This window comes from Carcharhinus amblyrhynchos, chromosome 33 (genome assembly GCF_965287045.1).
Source record: "Carcharhinus amblyrhynchos chromosome 33, sCarAmb.v2.hapA, whole genome shotgun sequence".
Classification (NCBI taxonomy): domain Eukaryota; kingdom Metazoa; phylum Chordata; class Chondrichthyes; order Carcharhiniformes; family Carcharhinidae; genus Carcharhinus; species Carcharhinus amblyrhynchos.
Window position 1 is genome coordinate 17,832,383 of NC_137356.1, and position 11,352 is coordinate 17,843,734.

Genomic DNA, 11,352 nt, shown 5'->3' on the forward strand with positions numbered 1-11,352 from the left:
TAAACGGTGAGGTGAGAAAAATCCAACCACGATGTGGGAACTTACCAGGAATATCTACATCCTGAGGATAAACCTGGACTTTGGATTTCCATTTTATATCTCCAAACGCATGGGTAACAGGGCCCAATTTTTAAACTTAAAATAAGAACAGCAGATTTCCTTCCCTAAACAGACATTAATGAACCAGATGGGTTTTCACAACAATTGGTTCATGGTCATCATTAGGCTATTAATAAATTAAATTCAAATTTCACCATCTGCTGGGTTGGATTTGAACCCAAGCCCCCAGATCTTGCCCTGAGAGCGTAGGTTACTCGTTCCAGTCTGAAAGACGTGCTGGTTAGGTGAATTGGCCATGCTGAATTCTCCCTGAGTGTACCCGAACAGGCACCGACCGGAGTATTGCGACTAGGAGATTTTCACAGTAACTTCATTGCAGTGTTAATGTAACCATATTTGTGACACTAATAAATAAACTTTAAAAGATGTGCAGATTAGTTGGAATCACCATGCTAAATCACCCCTTAGTGTCCCAAGCTCTGTAGGTTAGGGGGATTAGTGGAGTGTGGTCAGAAGGGGGATTTTCACAGGAACTTCATTGCAGTGTTAATGTCAGCCTGTATACTGGCTCAGAGGCAGAGATGCAAGTCACTATGGACAAATTTTCCACAGCTTCTACAGTGCAGAAAGAATCCCATTGAGTCTGCACCGAACACAATGCCACCCAGGCCCTACCCCCATATACTATACCCACTAATCCCTCTAACCTACGCATCCCTGGACACTAATTCCTTAGCATGGCCAATCAACCTAACCCGCACATCTTTGGACTGTGGGAGGAAACCCACGCAGACATGAGGAGAATGTGCAAACTCCACACAGGCAGACAAGAGTCATGGGTGGAAGAGGGGACTCACAATGTTGAAACGGCGGCGCGGGCTCTTTGGGCCTGTTTCCCGCGCTGCGTCGTTCTTTGACCCGAGGCGGGAATCGAACCCCGGACCCTGGGGCCGTGAAGCAGCAGTGCTAACCCACTGCGCTACCCTGGGAAGACTATCCTCAGTGGCAGATCATTCCATCCTTGCAAAAGGAGCCTCGGTGAATAAGTGGCAGTGCCTTCTGTCACTGCTGCTTGAGAATGGATTGAAAGCGGTGTTAAACAGGGTGTTTAAGTAACTGGGACTGACCGGCTCTGATTATTAGAGTTCCTTTCCCGAACTGTGTACTTAGTTAAACCGCAAAGAAAGAACAAGAGAAGCAAAATTGCACTCGCTGCCCCTGCTACACCTAGCAAACATGTCACATCCATTTCCCTGTTAATATTTCTCACTCTGAGCCAGACTGCAGTGAGTGCTGATTCAAGTTATCTCCCGCGACCCAAAGCGCAGCATCCATGGCACATATTGTGGCTGTTGAAATGCCTGCAGTCGAAGCGACCCCCACAAACGCCCCGCCACCCCTGTGCCGTACCCCACATCGCTGACGTAGTTAATCAGGGAATCGTAAAATCCCTACAGTGCAGAAGGAGGTCATTCAGCCCACCTAGGCCGCACCAATAGCAATTCCATCCAGGCCCTGTTCCCGTAACTCCACATATTACACCTACTAACCTCCTTAACACTAAGCGACAATTTGGCACGGCCAATCCACCGAACCTGCACATCTTTGGACACTAAGGGTGGAATTTTACCGGAATGTTTGCCCAGGTTTTGCATGATCCTGCCCACGGCCAATGTCGTTCTCCAAGTCTCCCCTGCTCCCGGATATTGGTGTTGGCATGTTGGCAGCTTCTACAGTGCAGAAAGAGGCCCATCGAGTCTGCACCGAACACAATCCCACCCAGGCCCTACCCCCCCATATATTATACCCACTAACCCCTCTAACCTACGCATCCCTGGACACTAATTTCTAGCACGGCCAATCAACCTAACCCGCACATCTTTGGACTGTGGGAGGAAACCCACGCAGACATGAGGAGAATGTGCAAACTCCACACAGACAGACAAGGGTCATGGGTGGAAGAGGGGACTCACAATGTTAAAATGGTGGCGTGGGCTCGTTGGGCCGAAGGGCCTGTTTCCCGTGCTGTGTCGTTCTTTGACCCGAGGCGGGAATTGAACCCAGGACCCTGGAGCTGTGAGGACCAATTTATCATGGCCAATCCACTTAAACTACACATCTTTGGACACTAAGGGGCAATTTAGCATGGTCAATCCACCTAACCTGCACATCTTTGGACACTAAGGGACAATTTAGCATGGCCAATCCACCTAACCTGCACATCTTTGGACACTAAGGGGCAATTTAGCATGGCCAATCCCCCTAACCTGCACATCTTTGGATGTGGGAGGAAACCGGAGCACCCGGAGGAAAATCAGACACGAGGAGAATGTGCAAACTCCACACAGAGAGTGACCCAAGCCGGGTATCGAACACAGGTTCCTGGTGCTGTGGGGCAGTATGCTAACCACTTTACCACTGTGCCACCCTACGAATGTTCTGTTGAGACAGATGATTATGGGTTCAAGTCTCACTACAGAAACGCGAACATCAGAATCAAGATGAACTATGGGCGGCACGGTGGGTTAGCACTGCTGCTTCACAGCTCCAGGGTCCTGGGTTCGATTCCCGGCTCGGGTCACTGTCTGTGTGGCATTTGCACATTCTCCCCATGCCTGCGTGGGTTTCCTCCGGGTACTCTGGTTTCCTCCCACAATCCAAAGATGTGCGGGTTAGGTTGATTGGCCATGCTAAGAAATTGCCACATAGTATCCAAGGATGCATAGGCTTGAGGGAATAATGGGTATAATATGGGGGTAGGGCCTGGGTGGGATTGTGTGCGGTGAAGACTCGATGGGCCAAAGGGCCTCTTTCTGCACTGTAAGGTTCTATGATTCTGTCCAGTGCTGCACTGTTGAAGGCTCTGCCTTTCTAACGCGATGTTAAACCAAGGTCCTGCCTGCCCATGCATGGTGGATACGAAAGATCCCATTCTGCTATTTCAAAGATGAGTTAACCCCCTCCCCAGTTAACATGGCTGATATTCATTCCCTTAGTCAGAATCACAAACAAGAATGTAAGTTTATCCAGAGAATATCACAATATGGGATCTTGCTGTGCACAGATTGGCTCTGCATTTCCTGCACCACAACTCTTCATCAGTTGTAAAGTGCAATGCTTTGACCAATCAGGGTCAGGCTACTTGGTTTAAGTTTTAAACAAACATTGGCAGTTAACTGCCAATTGTCATCACCTGGTGCATTCTCTGTGGCAACGCCTTTACCAATCAAAGTTTACTTGCCAAACAATCTCTTCTCAAACATTATGGTGAGGATTAAAGGGGGCAGAGGGAGCCAGTCAGGGAGACTGTGAAGGGTCATGGGGCTAATTCATGGAGACATGGGGGAAATATTGATAGTTTTAAGTAACTTAGATTTTGTAGGTGTTAGGAATAAGGTACAGCTTTTTGAAAGCAAAGTGCTTCTGCACTTTGATAAGAAAAGGTTAAGAACTTCAGTTCAATCACTTTAAAAGATACCTGCATTGTAATGAGGGTTTTATGATGTTAAAGCAAATAAGGTGGAAAACAAAACAAAAACAAGGCTGTTGCTTAGCAACCAGGGGCCACACTGATCCAGCAACAGCACTTGAGTCAGTTGGAATGAGGTAGCCCATAAGAAAGTAACTCTCACAGAAACTGCCAGAGTAAGGAAGATATGAAGAGAGATTGCAGAGGGCAGATTGGAAGCTAAGGAACTGAAAGTTCTGTGGAGACCATGGCATGGGATGAAAGTGAGTTGGAGCAAAACTGTGGAATCAAGAGAATCAGGAATTTGATTGAGATCCTGTTCTGCAACGTTAAAGCTAGGAGCTGAAAAAATAGGTCTGAATTAGAGACAGCAGGGAGTAGATTTCATTTGATTTAGTATTGTCACATGTATCAGTGTACGGTGAAAAGTATTGTTTCTTGCGCACCATGCAGACATGGCATACCGTTCATGGAGACGGAAAGGAGAGGGTGCAGAATGTAGTGTTACAGTCATAGCTCGAACCATATCCTGCACCCTCTGCTTTCCTCCTCTCTGAACTGTATGCTTTGTATCACATGCAAGAAACAGTACTTTTCACTGGATAAAGGCATATTGTGGAATCTTAGCTTTGACAAAGGATCATCTGGACTCGAAATGTCAGCTCTTTTCTCTCCTTACAGATGCTGTCAGACCTGCTGAGGTTTTCCAGCATTCTCCTTTGGGGATACGTTTTACTGTGTCCCAATATGACAATAATAAATCAAATCAAATCAACCCAATCACACTGGATCCCAAACACTGTATCCAATCACACTGGATCCCAAACACTGTATCCAATCACACTGGATCCCAAACACCATCCAATCACACTGGATCCCAAACACTATCCAATCACACTGGATCTCAAACACTGCATCCAATCACACTGGATCCCAAACACTGTATCCACTCACACTGGATCCCAAACACCATCCAATCACACTGGATCCCAAACACTATCCAATCACACTGGATCTCAAACACTGCATCCAATCACACTGGATCCCAAACACTGTATCCAATCACACTGGATCCCAAACACTGTATCCAATCACACTGGATCCCAAACACTGTATCCAATCACACTGGATCCCAAACACTGTGTCCAATCACACTGGATCCCGAACACTGTATCCAATCACACTGGATCCCAAACATTGTATCCAGTCACACTGGATCCCAAACACTGTATCCAATCACGCTGGATCCCAAACATTGTATCCAATCACACTGGATCCCAAACTATCCAATCACACTGGATCCCAAATATTGTATCCAATCGCATTGGATCTCGAACACTGTATCCAATCACACTGGATCCCAAACACTATCCAATCACACTGGATCCCAAATATTGTAGACGACCACACTGGATCCCAAACACTGTGTCCAATCACACTGGATCCCAAACATTGTATCCAGTCACACTGGATCCCAAACATTGTATCCAGTCACACTGGATCACATTAGCACAGTGGTTAGCAGTGCTACCTCACAGTGCCAGGGAGCCTGGCTCAATTCCAGCCTTGAGTCGCTGTCTGTGTGGAGTTTGCACATTCTCCACATGTCTGCCTGGGTTTCCTCCGGATACTCCAGTTTCCTCCCACAGTCCAAAGATCTAGTGTCAGTTTGATTGGCCATGCCAAATTGACCATACTGTTCGGGAGATTATAAGGGTAAATGTGTGGGGTTGCGGGAATAGAACCTGGGTTGGATTGTGAAAACCCAATGGGCTGAATGGCCTCCTTCTGCACTGGAGGGATTTTATGATTTTATGATCACTCTGGATCCCAAACATTGTATCCAATCACACTGGATCCCAAACATGGGCGACACGGTGGCACAGTGGTTAGCACTGCCTTCTCACAGCGCCAGGGATCTGGGTTCGATTTCTGTTCCTGTGTGGAATTTTACAAGTTCTCCTCGTGTCTGCGCGGGTTTCCTCCGGGTGCTCCGGTTTCCTCCCACAGTCCAAAGATGTGCGGGTTAGGTTGATTGGCCAGGCTAAAATTAGTGTCACGGGAACAAGCTAGGGTAAATAAGTGGGGATAGGGGATGGGCGAGATTGTGGTTGGTGCAGACTCGATGGGCCAAATGGCCTCCTTCTGTAACGATTCTATGGTTGTATCCAATCACACTGCTTCCCCAATAAAGAACAAAGAACAAAAACAGCCCGGGAAACAGGCCCTTCGGCCCAACGAGCCCACGCCACCATTTTAACATTACCAGTCCCCCCCTCCACCCATGACCCTTTTATCTATTGTTTTATGGCAATCCACATTGAGGGAAACTGACACGATTCTCCTGCCTCCTCCCAGACTAGTGGTGATTAGTGGAGTGCCCCAGGGGTCGGTGCTGGGACCTCAGCTATTTACCATTTATATAGATGATCTGGAGGAGGGAACCGAGTGTATGGTGTCGAAATTTGCTGATGACACCAAGATTGGTGGAACGGCAAATTGTGCGGAGGGTGTGGAGAGTCTGCAGAAGGATCTAGATAGGCTGGGTGAGTGGGCCAGGAACTGGCAAATGGAATTTAATGTTGGCAAATGTGAGGTGGTCCACTTTGGTAGGAATAATGGTAGGAAGGACTATTACTTACATGGCGAAAAACTGCAGCAGGTGACAGTGCAGAGGGACCTCGGGGTCCTTGTGCATGAGTCGCAAAAACCCAGCTTGCAGGTGCAGCAGGTGGTCAGGAAGGCGAATGGGATGCTGGCCTTCATAGCGAGGGGGATTGAATATAAAAGTAGGGAGGTCTTGCTGCAGCTGTATAGGGCATTGGTGAGGCTGCAGCTGGAGTACTGTGTGCAGTTTTGGGCGCCGCACTTACGCAAGGATATTTTGGCCTTGGAGGGAGTGCAGAGGAGGTTTACTAGGCTGATTCCGGAGTTGAGGGGGTTGAACTATGAGGAGAGGCTGAATAAACTAGGCTTGTACTCGTTAGAGTTTAGAAGAATGAGAGGAAATCTCATTGAGACGTATAAGATGATGAATGGGATGGATAGGATAGGGGTGGAGAGACTCTTCCCGCTCAGAAAGGACAGTAGGACTAGAGGGCACAGCCTCAAGATAAAGGGGGGGCGGTTTAGAACGGAGTTGAGGAGGAACTTCTTCACTCAAAGGGTGGTGAATCTCTGGAATTCTCTACCCGTTGAAGTGGTGGAGGCTGCCTCGCTCAATATTTTTAAGACGTGGGTTGATAGGTTTTTGATAGGAGAGGGGATTAAGGGTTATGGGGAAAGGGCGGGAATGTGGAACTGAGCCACGACAGATCAGCCATGATCTTATTGAATGGCAGGGCAGGCTCGAAGGGCTAGATGGCCTACTCCTGCTCCTATTTCTTATGTTCTTATGTAGACGTGTGATTCCCGCCAGTAGGAGGTGGAATGTTGTTTGTTAGTGGTGGGATTCTCTGGTCCCATCACTGTTAATGCGCATTCCCTTGATGTGACCCCAAGCCGATGGGAAGTCCTCAGGTTGGTGTGCAATGCCGGCGAGACCGGAGAATCCCACCGGCATGAACAACCGGAGAAATCCGGCCACTCTATCCAATCACACTACCCAATCACAGAATCTTTTTGACAATCCATATTTTCAACTATATCGGAGCAGAATTTTGTTTTCCTGCAGAATTATTCACCGTTGTGCTCCCCACTGGTCGATGCCTTTGAGTTCGGGCAAGTGAGCAGAGGATGGAATATTTGGAACTGTTGTCATTCCCAGAATGAATCCATCACATTTCTCACAAGTACAAAATATGGGCGGCACAGTGGCTCAGTGGTTAGTTGTGCTGCCCCACAGCGCCAAGGTCCTGGGTTCGATTCCTGGCTCGGGCCACTGTCTGTGCAGAGTCTGCACGTTCTCCCCGTGTCTGCGTGGGTTTCCTCCGGGTGCTCTGGTTTCCTCCCACAGTCCGAAAGACATGCTGGTTAGGGTGCATTGACTCGAACAGGCACCGGAGTGTGGTGACTAGAGGATTTTCACAGTAACTTCATTGCAGTGTTAACGTAAGCCTACAAACAAATAAATGTTAAAGGTTAGGTAGGTTGGTCATGCTAAATTATCTCTCAGAGTCCAAAGTGCGGGTTAGGTGAATTAGCCACCTAATTGTCCCTAGTGGCAGTGGGATTAACAAGGTAAATGTATGGAGTTACAAGAATAAGGCCTGGGTGGGATTATGGTAGGTGCAGACTCGATGGGCCAAATGGCCTCCTTCTGCACTGTAGGGGTTCTATGATTCCTACAGAGCAGAAGAGGCCATTTGGCCCATTGAGTCTGAACCAGCTCCGTGTCAGGGTATGTTACCCAGACCCGCTCCCTCAGCCTACCCCCATAACCACACGCATTTACCATGGCTAATTTGGGGGGAGTGCTACACGGTAGCACAGTGGTTAGCACTGCTGCTTCACAGCTCCAAGATCCCAGGTTCGATTCCTGGCTTGGGTCACTGTGCAGAACAACACAGCACAGGAAACAGGCCCTTCGGCCCAACGAGCCCGTGCCGCCATTTTAACATTATGAATGCCCTCCTCTACCCATGACCTTTGTCTACGCCTATTGGGGAAGATTGAGGGGAGACTAATTTAGGGACAACTTGTTACACCAATCAGCCTAAAAGCACGTTTTTGGGGTGTGGGAGGAAACCGGAGAAAACCCACGCAAGCACGGGGAGAATGCGCAAACTCCCACAGACACCGACCCAAATCCGTGTAACTGCACAGCAAACAGTGATAGTCACTGAGCTGTCGTGTTGCCCGTCAGTTGGTCCAGTTTAAGCGTACACTAACGACGTGAAGCACTAGGCAACTCTCGAAGCAACATCCAAGAGCAGCCTTCGCACGACCCACCGCGTGTATGCCCCTCGTTGGACAACAAGGCGGACCGAATCGCCTGTGAATCAAAAGAAAGGACCTCAATAAACATGCACAACTTATACAGACATTTACGGGATCTCCAGAAGCTCAGAAGTAAGACAAATGAGCCATAAAATATGTTCGTATCCAGAGTCTGCACATTCTCCCCGTGTCTGCGTGGGTTTCCTCTGGCTGCTCCGGTTTCCTCCCACAGTCCGAAAGACGTGCAGGTTTGATGGATTGGCCGTGCTATATTATCCCTCGGTGTACCCGAACAGGCACCAAAGGGGGATTTTCCCAGTAACTTCATTAATGTAAGCCTTACTTGTGACCAATAAGATAAACTTTTCCGAAGGTTGGGGGTGCGAGTTATTGCACTCCTTCTCCAATCTTCCTGCTGATTTTCAAACGGGAAAATAGAAGTGTATGGAGAACCCTTGAGCGCAGTGTTGAGGATGCGGCTAACTTGCTGCATTCAGCAAGGGAGGTTATACGCGTTCCAGATTTTCACACGTCTTTCATTAAAATGTATAAGCTGGCTGCAGGGAAACGGGACTGTCCATTCAGCAGGGCTGGGGCCGCAATCCGCTTCTTCTCGCAGCCCATGCGAGCGGGGAGGGGAGATGCTTCAGAGAATTCAGCCCCTGAATGGTACAGAGAGCACTGCATACTGCCCGCAGCCATCAATGTATCTCTGTCGCCTTGCTGCTGTCCCCCACCAGCAGCTCACATTGAGTTACACTGCACCTCTTACTTAACCTGTTGTGCGGAACTTCAGATATTTTCAAGCTTCAATACACCAAAAAAAAAACATAAAACAGCCCAGGGAAAGTGAGAGATGCAGTGGCTGTTCAGCTCCACAGGTATGCAACTTCCCCAGACTGTATACAATCCGCCTGGTTTTTAACCCCAATACAATGTATTATATTGATACAAAACTGCGTATAAAATGGATAAAATTACAGAGAGCTGTATTCAACAGAGGGACAGATAGGTAGGGAGACAGAGAGAGAGAGAGAGAGAGACAGTCAGACCGACAGACAGACAAATAGATAGACAAATATTTAGGCAGTGAGAGAGACAGTCAGACAGGTGGACAAATGGGCAGAGAGAGAGAGAAAGTGAGACAAACAGACAGACAGTAAGAGAGAGAGAGACAGACAGACTGACAAACAGATAGATAGACAGATAGATAGGGTGGTGAGTGAATGGAATCGGCTGCCGTCAGTGGTGGTGGAGGCGAACTCGCTGGGGTCTTTTAAAAGACTTCTGGATGAGTATATGGGGTTTAATGGGATTGGGGGTTATAGATAGGTCTATAGATTGGTAGGTGTTGATGTGATCGGCGCAACTCGTGGGCCGAAGGGCCTGTTTGTGCTGTAGTGTTCTATGTTCTATAGACAAATAGGCAAAGTGAGAGAAATAGAGATAAAGTGACAGGCAGACAGAGACAGACGGATAGACAGGTGGACAGACGGATGGATGGATGGATGGGTGGATAGACGGATAGACGGATGGACGGATGGATGGATGGGTGGATAGTCGGATAGACGGATGGACGGATGGATGGATGGGTGGATAGACGGATAGACGGATGGACGGATGGATGGATGGGTGGATAGACGGATAGACGGATGGACGGATGGATGGATGGGTGGACAGATGGATGGATGGATGGATGGATGGATGGTTGGATAGACGGATGGATGGACAGATGGACGGAAGGATGGACAGACGGATGGATGGACTGATGGATGGATGGATGGATGGATGGACGGTCAGATGGACAGACGGATGGATGGACGGATGGACGGATGGATGGTTGGATGGATGGATGGACAAATGGATGGATGGAGGGATGGATGGAGGGATGGATGGATGGATGGATGGATGGACGGATGGATGGATGGATGGATGGATGGATGGAGGGATGGATGGAGGGATGGATGGATGGATGGGTGGATGGATGGAGGGATGGATGGAGGGATGGATGGATGGATGGGTGGATGGATGGAGGGATGGGTGGATGGACAGATGGATGGACAGATGGACAGAAGGATGGACAGACGGATGGATGGACTGATGGATGGACAGATGGATGGATGGACGGATGGATGGTTGGATGGATGGATGGATGGAGGGATGGGTGGACAAACGAACGGAAGGATCGGTGCGTGGAAGGACGGACCAATGGACGGACGGAATAGAAAGATGGACGGGCGGATGAACGGATGGATAATTGTTTGGTTTATTGAAAGCACATGGCAGCAGGTGCTGAATGGGGATAGTGATACAAACAGCACAAGTGTTCCTAACTCACAACATTGTGATGCTAATCATTCAAATGAAATTAAAATATGGAATAACAATAGGACCGCAACAAATAAATACCAAAATGCAGCTCACCTTAGCCTAATAACCAGGGGTGTGCCGCACTCTGCATCTTTTATTCATGTGGAACATATAGTTTTGGTCAGAGTGTTAGATGTGTCTGCGTGAGTTTCCTCCCACAGTCCAAAAGATGTGCAGGTTAGATGCTGTGCTAAATTCTCCCTCAGTGTAACCCCAACAGGCGCCAGAGTGTGGTGACTGGGGAATTTTCACAGTAAGTTCATTGCAGTGTCAATGTAAGCCTTACTTGTGGCTAATAAATAAACTTTTTCACTTTTGCCCAAGCCGGGAATCGAACCCGGGTCCCTGGCGCTGTGAGGCAGTAGTGCTAACCGCTGTGCCAACACGCCACCCACTCCCAAGGAGATGCCAATCCATAGGATCTTTCAGAGACCAGGGAACGCAGGCTAAATGGTTCACAGTCGTTATCAGTTTTGCAATCAGTTGGAACCGTTTGCTTGTCACTCTGTCACGCAACGTTACATTACTAAGCTCACTGAATATCTCAATAAACTCATGAAAAGCACCAAGTCGCA